The 9,768-nt window shown below is 44.1% G+C and overlaps 1 pseudogene; it reads right to left on the bottom strand.

Moving 5' to 3' along the window:
* Positions 1-1,407: 1,407 nt before the first annotated feature.
* LOC122112416 lies at positions 1,408-2,317 on the bottom strand (annotated as a pseudogene).
* Positions 2,318-9,768: the final 7,451 nt, after the last annotated feature.

Here is a 9,768-nt window from a genome sequence, read left to right as displayed (position 1 = left end):
CTGCAGGGAAACTGGAATCCTCTCAGAGACTCCCAGGAATGGAATGTGCCAAGCAGAAGAACCTGGGCATTTTCCCAGAAGAAACAAGGAACCAGCAAGGCCATCTCTCAGTCATTGCAGTTAACTGAATCCATCCTGATAATCGTCTGTTGCATACATCATCTCCTTCAAAGTACTTTCAAATTACAAATGATAATCAGGTCTGCCTTTCTAGGTTACTCTGTGTGTGTGTGTGTGTGTGTGTGTGCGCGCGCACACGCGTGCACACGCACATGGGCACGCACACCATTACTAGGGCATGAACTCATGGCCTGGGTTCAGCTCTCTAGCATATTCTCTTGAGGCTGCCACTCTACCATTGAGCCACAGCTCCACTTCCAGCATTTCAGTGGTTGAAGTCCCATGGACTTTCATGCTTGGGTTGGCTCTGAAACACGGTCCACGATCTCAACCTCCCAGGAGCTAGGATTACAGGTATGAGCTGCTGGCACCTGGCTATCTAGTTTGCTTTTGTTGTTGTTGTTGTTATTGCTTAATTAATTTTTTATTATTATTGTGAAAATACCATACAGAGGGGTTACAATTACATGGGCAAGATAGTGAGTACATTTCTTATCAAGCATTGTTGCCTCCTCCTTTGTTTCCCCATACCATCCCTTCCCCTCTCCACCCTCCACTCCCACATCCCCTGCCACCAATCCCCCAACTCCCCCAACCCCTACCCTGCCAAAGTTGTAAAGTTTGTTTTTCAATATAACAACTTGTACATCTCATTGTTGTAATGGGTCCACCTGTAACCCTATTTAAACAATTTGTTTTTTCCCTTCCCCTCCACAAATTATACCAACCTCAAATACAGTGAAAGCAGGGCTTATACCAGGGGGGAGGTACATACAAATCAGCAAAGAAATCATCTTATAAATATGTTGGAAACAATCGCAAGAAAAGAAAAAAACTTTTGAACTCTTATTTTGCATTTTTGTGGAATATTTTTGCCTGTTTATATTGCTGTTGTTCTGATTGAAAAATTAACATGTTACTTAAAAATATCAAAAGAGCTACAAAAGCCATTGAACAGAGCATAAACGTCCCTCCTAACACCATCTTCTGCACTTGACCTCAGCTTGGTATAGATCATTTCCAACATTTTATTCCTACACTCTCATTTTTTTTTTTTTTTTTTTGGTCCGGTTGTGGGGCCTGAACTCTGGGCCTGGGCGCTGTCCCTCAGCTCTTCAGCTCAAAGCTAGCGCTCTACCACTTGAGCCAGAGCGCCACTTCCGGCTTTTTTCTTTTTGCTTATGTGGTGCTGAGGAATCGAACCCAGGCCTCGAGCATGCAAGGCAAGCGCTCTACCACTGAGCCACCTTCCCAGCCCCCACTCTTATTTTTTTTAATAGGCTTGATTCACTTTCTTATTCTTGTATAAAATTCTATGTTGTCACCACAGCTGGAGCCTGGGTCCTCTGCACGGAGACTCTGGTGTGGGTTTTCACAAGTCAGTGACTTCCTGATAAGGAGATTTGGTGAATACGGTCTCTTTCCAGAGGTCAGGGGTCAGGTAACTGTAGGTCTTGGAGATGGCCTCAAAGGTGGCTTTGGCGAAGTTGCCCAAGGTAGCAGTACAGCCCCTGGCTGAGGTGTAGCAGTCATCAATGCCAGCCATCAGCAGCAGCTTCTTGGGGACAGAGCTGACACAATCCTAGTGCCTCTGGGGACAGGAATGAGGCCATCAGCACAGAACCGCAGCGGCCTGTCACCTTGCGCGGGACAGTGTGAGGCCTGCTAATCCTGTTCCCCCCAGTAACCTCCCCGCACAGGGACGATGGAGAGCTTGACCAAGAAGATGGCCCCCCAGATGGCAGTGGCCACCTCCTTGGTGCACTGAACCCCCAGACCAACATGGCCATTGTAGTCGCCAGTGGCTACAAATGCCTTGAACCTGGTGGGCAGCTGGATTCTGCTTCTGCCGGGGCATAATCTTCAACCCCTCATCCTGGATGACTCCCCCAGGAAGAAGTCAACAATCTCAGACTCCTTGATGGGCAGGGAGGAAAGACAGATCTCCTCCAGAGACTTGATCTTCATGTCCTTAACCAGGGGGCCCAGTTTGGTGACGGGGATCCACTCCTTGTCTTCGGCCTTGCCTCCACAAGCCCCTCGGCTGCTACCCTGGCCTCTACCATGGCCACAACTTCGACCCCGGAGGCCGCTACCGAAGTCTCCACAGAAGCCGCCACGGCCTCCCAAGCCTGGGCCCCCCGGACCTCAGGGCCCTCCCGCTGCACCGGCACCATCCGCCATTTGGTGTTTCCCCGAGAAGGTGCTACACTCCTATTTTTAACAAAAACCCTGATGTAGCATGCACATTGCTCTGCACTTCTACACCCAGCCATCACAGACGTCTGTCTCCCTCGGCCCCAGCTTATAGGGGCTATTATTTGTTATATCACCTGCCACAACCTTACACACATGTAGGGTTTTCTTGCTATTCAGAGCTCCACTGAAATAAGGGATTTCATGTGTGCTCAGTGCATTTGCACAGGCACAATGCATTCTTAGAGCTTGCACAGCCAGTCAGTAGTAAGAGCATTTGGAATGTAAATAACAGTCTCCATATTTCTCTGGAGAAACGTTAAGGCAATACCACTGGCATTGCGTAAAAGTATCTTTTAGCTTTTGCCAAGATGATAGATAACAATTATTTCCACAGTGATGCTGGCGGCAGGGAAGGCTGTGCATGTGTGGGCCAGGGGGTAGTGAAGTCTCTACCTTCCACTAAAACTGCTTCCCAACCCTGAACTCTAGTACAAGAATTATTTTTTGTGTTTAATTTTCATTCTTTCTATTAAAATTTTTTGTAGTTGAATGATCTCCGTGTATTTATTGATCCAGTGTGCTAGTTTCCCGTTGTCATTTCCCCATTTTTCTATTCCTTTTATTTTTCATCTGAGTTACCTGAGCTTTTTCATATTTTGAATAGAAAAAAAGCGATTATTGAATAGAAGGAAAGGCACAGATTCTCAAAGTATTCCAGCTGAGAGATTGTTCCCTCAGCCCCCATCAAAGGCAGGTGAAGAGGATGTGGCTAGTGCTGCCTCCTATCCCTTCAGGAGCAGGACCCTGCATCATTCATTCCTCCATATGGTGTATTCCACTGGTTGGTACATGCTTTGAATACATGGTACATGCTTCGGTCTCCTGCTCTGCAATGGGGTTTTCTGCATGCATTTCAGGGCATCTGGACTTCGTAGCAGGAGGCAGGCAAGACGTCCTTGGAAGACAGGCTCTGGCTTTGTTTGTGGGTATTATTCACTTACTCATCAAGTGTATTTTGGGGTATACATCATATCAGGCTTGGTGCCAAAGCAAATGAGGTCAAGAGGCTCACCATGCAGAATGGGGCCATGTGGGCAGTATAAAATCAACAGACGTGTTGTTTAGGGAAGAGTGGGGAGGAGAGAAGCAATCTCTGGGGAAGGGAAGAAGAAATTAGAGGAGACTTCCTGGAGGAGGTGCTCTTGGATAGATATTTCAAAGATGAATACATCTATGGGGCAGAACTATTTGTGGTTCCAGGCAGCCTTAGATATGGGGCCATCAGACGAACACATTTCCCAGTCTCCTGTGCAGCGCATTTGCCCATGTCACTTATTTGGACCAATGAAAAGCCAAGTAATATGAAATAATATGTCTTTTTAAAGTAATGTTTTTAAGGGGTGGGGTTCTGCCCCCACTGCCCTTTCCTCACTTCTGTCTTGCTGAAGGCAGATCCAGTGAGGAGCCACACCACATATTCTATCCACGTGTATAGTACTGGATGTTCACACAGTGCCAGACCCCTAGCTGAGCACTTTGTGAGTATCACCTCATTTAATCTTCTCAGCATCCTAAGGCATGGTCCGGTTAGTTATCCCCATTTTGCATATGATGAAATGGAGTCACAGAGAGGTGAAGTCATTGACTCAAAAGTTGCACAGCTTGGGAGAAATGAATCTGTGGTGTGCACTCTTGGTCACTATGTTTTGTAACTTCCCAGTAACCTCACAGACAAAATTCCTGTCTTGGTGTGTGCGAGAGAGGAGGGGACCAACACTCTAGCAAGTAAAACATCATAGGCTACAAAGTGAGATGCTCTACAGAGAAGGAAGCTGGAAGCAAGTTTGGGAAGGGGAATGGAGGGGAAGGAAAGAAATAACCAAGTTACTTAACCACATTTTACTTTTATCCACATGGTGAGGTGACTGCTGCCTCTGGGGTCTGTGGGGCCGTGTCTGCCCAAGGCAACCAGTCCCATGTCTCTTCCTAGTTTTGCCCTGAGTGATGTCACTGTGGTCCCAGCAAACCGAGTATGTTGGGCGTGGTCAGACAAACTTGGGCATGGATTCTTTCTGATTGTAGTGATAGAGACATTTTAAAATCCAGATGAGCAAGGCATAGTGAGTTTAAACCTATAATCCTAGCTACTCCAGAAGTTGAGATTGGAAGATCACAGTTAAAAGCCAGTCTGGGCAGAAATGTCTGTGAGATTCTTATCTCCAATTAACCACCAAAAAGCCAGAAACAAAAGGTGTGGCTCAAGTGGTAGAGCACCAGACCTAAGCAGATTTGTATCTTAGGATCACTCCCAGGCCCTGAGTTTGAGCCCTAGTACTGGCACACACACTCACCTGCATGCACACATACACACACAATCCAAACCACACTTAAAAGTGAGCTATGTCTGTGTATTATGGTTTCAATTAAAAAAAAAAAAAGAAATTGTATCCTAGCTCTCAAAAACTGTTAATATATTTCACAAGGAAGCCATTCATGATTGACAAACAAGCAAGACCATCTTCCATCTGGGCCTCGGTCTGGACTTCCAGAGAGCATCATGAAGCCCAGGCTTACTTCATACCACAGTGCTGCCCTTGAACCTCAGCTCCAGGGAGCCGGGCTGCCTCTGGGACCATGTGAAACCTAAAACAAGGGACTCGGCTCCTTATGGATCAGAAGTTCCTGAGGCCCCTGCCTCCTGGCTTGTATAAGATAGCCTTACCAAACCACATTTTCCCACTTTTTCTGTTTCCCCTGCACCCTGTGACCTTCTCCACTGAAGGCTGCTTTTGTTCTTGGTATTTGATGACATTTCATTTGATGTCACCTGGCCTATTAATATCCATACACTGTATTAATATCTTCATGCAGGTAGCTAGATGAGCTCAGAGCTTGTTTATGGGCATAGACTAGTGACCTCTGCTCCTTTCCTCATTTCTATTTTCTTTTTTCCCATTTTGTTAAAATTTTACCACTTTTTTGTTTAACAGCTTTATTAGAGAATCTATATACTTTGTAACTCACCCATCTGTTCCAGGCGCCCAGGCCAGAGGCTTCCAGAACAGTTACAGTATGTGCAAATATCAGCACAGGCAGGTTTAGAACATTTTATCACCTCACCCTTGCCTATCATCCTAGTGACTTAGGAAACTAAAGAAAAGGAGGATTGTGCTTGAGGCTAATCTGAGAAGAGACATTCGGAAACTCTTTCTCAGCCCATAGCTTTGTACAGTTGAGAACTGGAAAACTACGGTTCCAGGACAACTGTAGCAGGAAAGTCCAAAAGAATCCATTTCTATGGAGGGAAGCTGGGCACAGTGGTGAGCACCTATCAACCTAACGATCGACAAAAGCCTACAGTGGGTAGATTGAGGTCCAGTAGAAAATAAGGCTAGGATTATAGCTTAGCAGTAGAGCACTTGCCTTGCAAGTATGAGGTCCTGAGTTCCAACCCTACTACTGCATAAACAAAACAAAACTCTTCTGGTTGTGCCCGTATCTTTTAGTACCACCACCCTCCCTTCCCAACTGTTCATTTACTTCCTGTCTCTAAAGGTTTCTGGAGTTGGACACAACTGGGATCTTATCAGATGACTGCAGGAAAATCGAGCTTTTGTCTAGCATCATGTTTTCAAGGTTCAGATACTTATCAGTGCTAATTTCTTGTCATGGCCAAATAGTATTGCTTTATATGGTGATACCACATTTTGTTTAACTATTCATCAGTTGGACATTTGAGTTGTGATTACTTTTCAGTTGTAAATATTAGTGTTACAAGTTTTTGCATGAAAAACATGCTTTTCTAAAATAAAAATTGCTTTTCTTTTTCTTGGCTGTATCCCTAGGCATGTTCAGAAACCACAGAATTCAGTACTCTAAAATCACTCAAATTTACCTGCACCACATTTACTTACATCTATTTGAATGGAGTCAGAAAAATACAGAAATTCGGAGCATCCATACCTTGAAACTTATGGAGTAGCAGCATTACTGTCAAAACAAAAACAAAACAAAAAAATGCTACATGTATCTGCTCTTAGTCACTGGCTTTCTAATAAAGGCTCCTGATTCAACCTCAAAAAGAAATGCTGTTGTACACATTAATACTGTTCACCAAAAACTGCATCTTATTTCATGTTCTTTATCTAAATATTGTGGATACTTCCGCAACACCTTCCAACTTCTGTTAAAGATATGCCATCTTTCAACAAGCCTCAAATTTTCACTTTATCACTCCAATTAATCACATTATGTGCCCTTTTTGGCTTGGGAAGATTGCTTTAATTTTCATCTTGCTTTTGGGAAGACATATTTTCACAAAATTAAGGGCAGAGAAACAGAAAATCCCACAACAATTTGAACACTGCCAATAACTCGAGGCTCACTGAGAGCATCTCCCATCAATTAAGCTGTGCAATGCATTCAAGGGACTTTTAAATGTTTGTTTTAACTTTTTAAATTCTTTTTTTTTTGTCATTTTGTTTGTGCTGGAATTGGGGCTTACACCTAAGGCCTCTTACTGTCACTTGGCTTTTTGGTCAAGGCTGGCTCTCAACCACTTGAGCCACACCTCTACTTCTTGCTTTCAGCTCCTTTCTGCTCATTAAGAATCTCACAGATTTGTCTGCTTGGGTTGGCCACATTCCTCAGCTCTCAGGCTCATGATATCCTGTAGCTAGGATTGCAAGCATGAGCCCTAAGCATCCAGATTGATTTTTTTTATTATTCTTGACTGTAATAAATACAGAATAAGGCAAGCTTACTATATGTCTTAGGTCTTTTGTTCCTCTAGTCTCCTGTGTTTTATTTTATACTAAGAGAATCTTTTCTAATGTCGCATTTCAATTTCTTTCATAATTTTTTCATTATTCTTTTGAGTTGTGTGTTTCCTGATTACTTGGGGCTTACTGTATGCATTTTACACAGTCAGTTTCAGATTTATATTGACCTAATTCCAGTGATATGTAGCAATGAGTTATTCCTGTACAGCTCTATTCTTTCTTCCCTTTTCTATGATTATATAAGTGTGTGTACCATACATATTTTTATCCATTCATGTTATAAATCCAACAATACACTGTTATTATTATTACCTATCTGTAGTCATTTCCTTAACCCAATGCATCTTTTCTCCAAACACCACCTCCTACATTTCAATATGTTACAAGCATATTGATTTATAGAATTGATTTTCAAAACAGTTAAAAGAGGAAAAAAGAAAAACACCCATTTATGCAGTCTTTTCTTTTTCCTTTTTTTTTTTTTTGTCCATCATGGGGCTCGAACTCAAGGCTTGGGCACTGTTCCTGAGTTCTTTTTGTTCAAAGTTAGTGCTCTACCACTTTGAGCCACAGCTTCATTTCCAGTTTTCTGATGGTTAATTGGCATAAGAGTCTCACAGACTTTCCTGCCTTGGCTGGCTTTGAACTGCGATCCTCAGATCTCAGCCTCCTGAGTAGCTAGGATGACACCCTGGTCAGGCAGATGTGCATCATGTGGCATTCAGGACAAGGGGTGCCCAGGATCCCATTTCCCCCCACCCTCACCCCCCAGGAACAGTTGTAAGGTCTGCCCCAGATGCTGATTCCACAATCCAAGAGAAAAAAAATATATCTGCATCCTATGTGTCTCACTTTGCATTGCTGTGACAAATACCTGAGAAAATGAACTTAAAGGAAAAAGAATTTATCTGAACTTTCGGTTTCCATGCAAGAGAAGCTGGCTCCATTGCTTTAGGCCTGGGGTTGGGCAGAAACTCATGGTGGCAGGAGGGTGGGATGGAGGGAGCCACTCATTTGAGAGTGGTCAGGAAGAAGGTGGAGAGAAGTAAAGGTGCAGACAATGTCCCCTTCCTCTACCTAGACCCCTTCTCCCGTAGTTCTGACCACCTCCCAGAGCACCTGCAGCCAGAGACCATGCCTTCAACACAGGGGCCTTTGGAGGACACCTCAGTTACAAGCCATGATGCCCTACTGCGTACAAGGCAGGCAAGGCACGCTGCCCTACTGCATGCCGGCACCAGGTGAGGTATCCTGTGTGTGTGTGTGTGTGTGTGTGTGTGTGTGTGTGTGTGTGTGTGTGTGATCATCCTCACACCAGCCTGGCGAGGTAGGCATTGTCATCCACATTGTATAGTGGAAAATGATGAAATAAATGACATGCAAAGGTCAGTGGCTGAGACCAGATTCCAGCAGCAATTTGTCTTATTTCAGTGTCAGCATGGCACGTGCTTCCCACAGCATTGGCACCCACAGCATTGGCCAAGCACATTCCCTGAAGAAGGGCCAAAGTGTCCATGGTTCGTTCTCCAGCAGGTACCTGATGAGTCTGCCTACTCTGGTCTCTTCTCTAATGGAATTCAAAGATGAGGAGGGGAAGAGAAGGGGCTCTTTGTTCACTTGTTTGTTTCCATGGATTAAAGCTCCCTTTACCTTTTAAACACATGGCCAAAAGGAACGAATGGCTCACATCCAGTGGCATCAAGCTGAGTAATATCGCCTTAGCTAAACATCAGTTATTACTTTCTGATCACTTTGTATGTGCCAGTACTGGGACTTGAACTCAGAGCTTAGTGCTTCACTTGCCTTTTTTGCTCAAGGCTGGGACTCTACTCTTTGAGCTACATTTCCACATCTGGCTTTTTACTTGTTCATTGGAGATGAGTCTTGTGGACTTTTCTTCCCAGGATGGTTTCAAACTACTGTCCTCAGATATCAACCTCTTGAGTATAGGTAGGAGCCACCAATGCCCTATTCCAATAACTTTCAGAGATTATTATTCTCAGTATAGAATAATATAAGCATTAAACTGGACACAAGATATGACTTTTGGAAGAAACTTGAAAATGCATAAAAGTCTACTAAACAAAATATAGATGATATAACATTTCTCTATTCAAAATAAGCACGATGGACATTTTGTTGTTAGGCCTGAGTCCCTCTGCAGGCATGTGTGCTGTGTGAGGTCCTGCTCATTCATTTAACACTCTGTGGGCATTTTTCCCTGTCACCAACGTGGCTTCACTCATAATGATGTTGTACGTGTCATTACATGCTCATACTGTCACACTCTGGATCCTCTTGGCAGCCACCTCATCGCTCAGATGTCCATCTGAGCACTTAGATAAGGACATTTCCATGTGCCACTGAAGCGAGAGACAAGGAACAACGGGGAGAGAGACAGGGGCTACCTAGAAATCAATGACCTCAAAGGAGTTGTCTTTGAATCTCGGAAAAGATGGAGCTAGCAATGTTATCATTCAAAACCAAGGAGAAATATCAATGCAAAAGAAAAGGTACAATGCCGGCATCCATCATCAACTCCAAGGTGGAAGCTTTCTGCCACAAGTGCTCCAATTCCTGACACAGTGAAATCCCAAGGACTCCTACAGCAAAGCCTGCTCTGAACCAGCTTTAGTGGGAGGTCAGGTAGGCATCAGCCACCAGCTGT

The sequence above is a fragment of the Dipodomys spectabilis genome, unplaced genomic scaffold, assembly GCF_019054845.1.
Source record: "Dipodomys spectabilis isolate Male_0828 unplaced genomic scaffold, ASM1905484v1 ptg000094l, whole genome shotgun sequence".
Classification (NCBI taxonomy): Eukaryota; Metazoa; Chordata; class Mammalia; order Rodentia; family Heteromyidae; genus Dipodomys; species Dipodomys spectabilis.
Note: the sequence above shows the minus strand (reverse complement) of the source record. Positions and strands in the feature narration are given on the sequence as shown.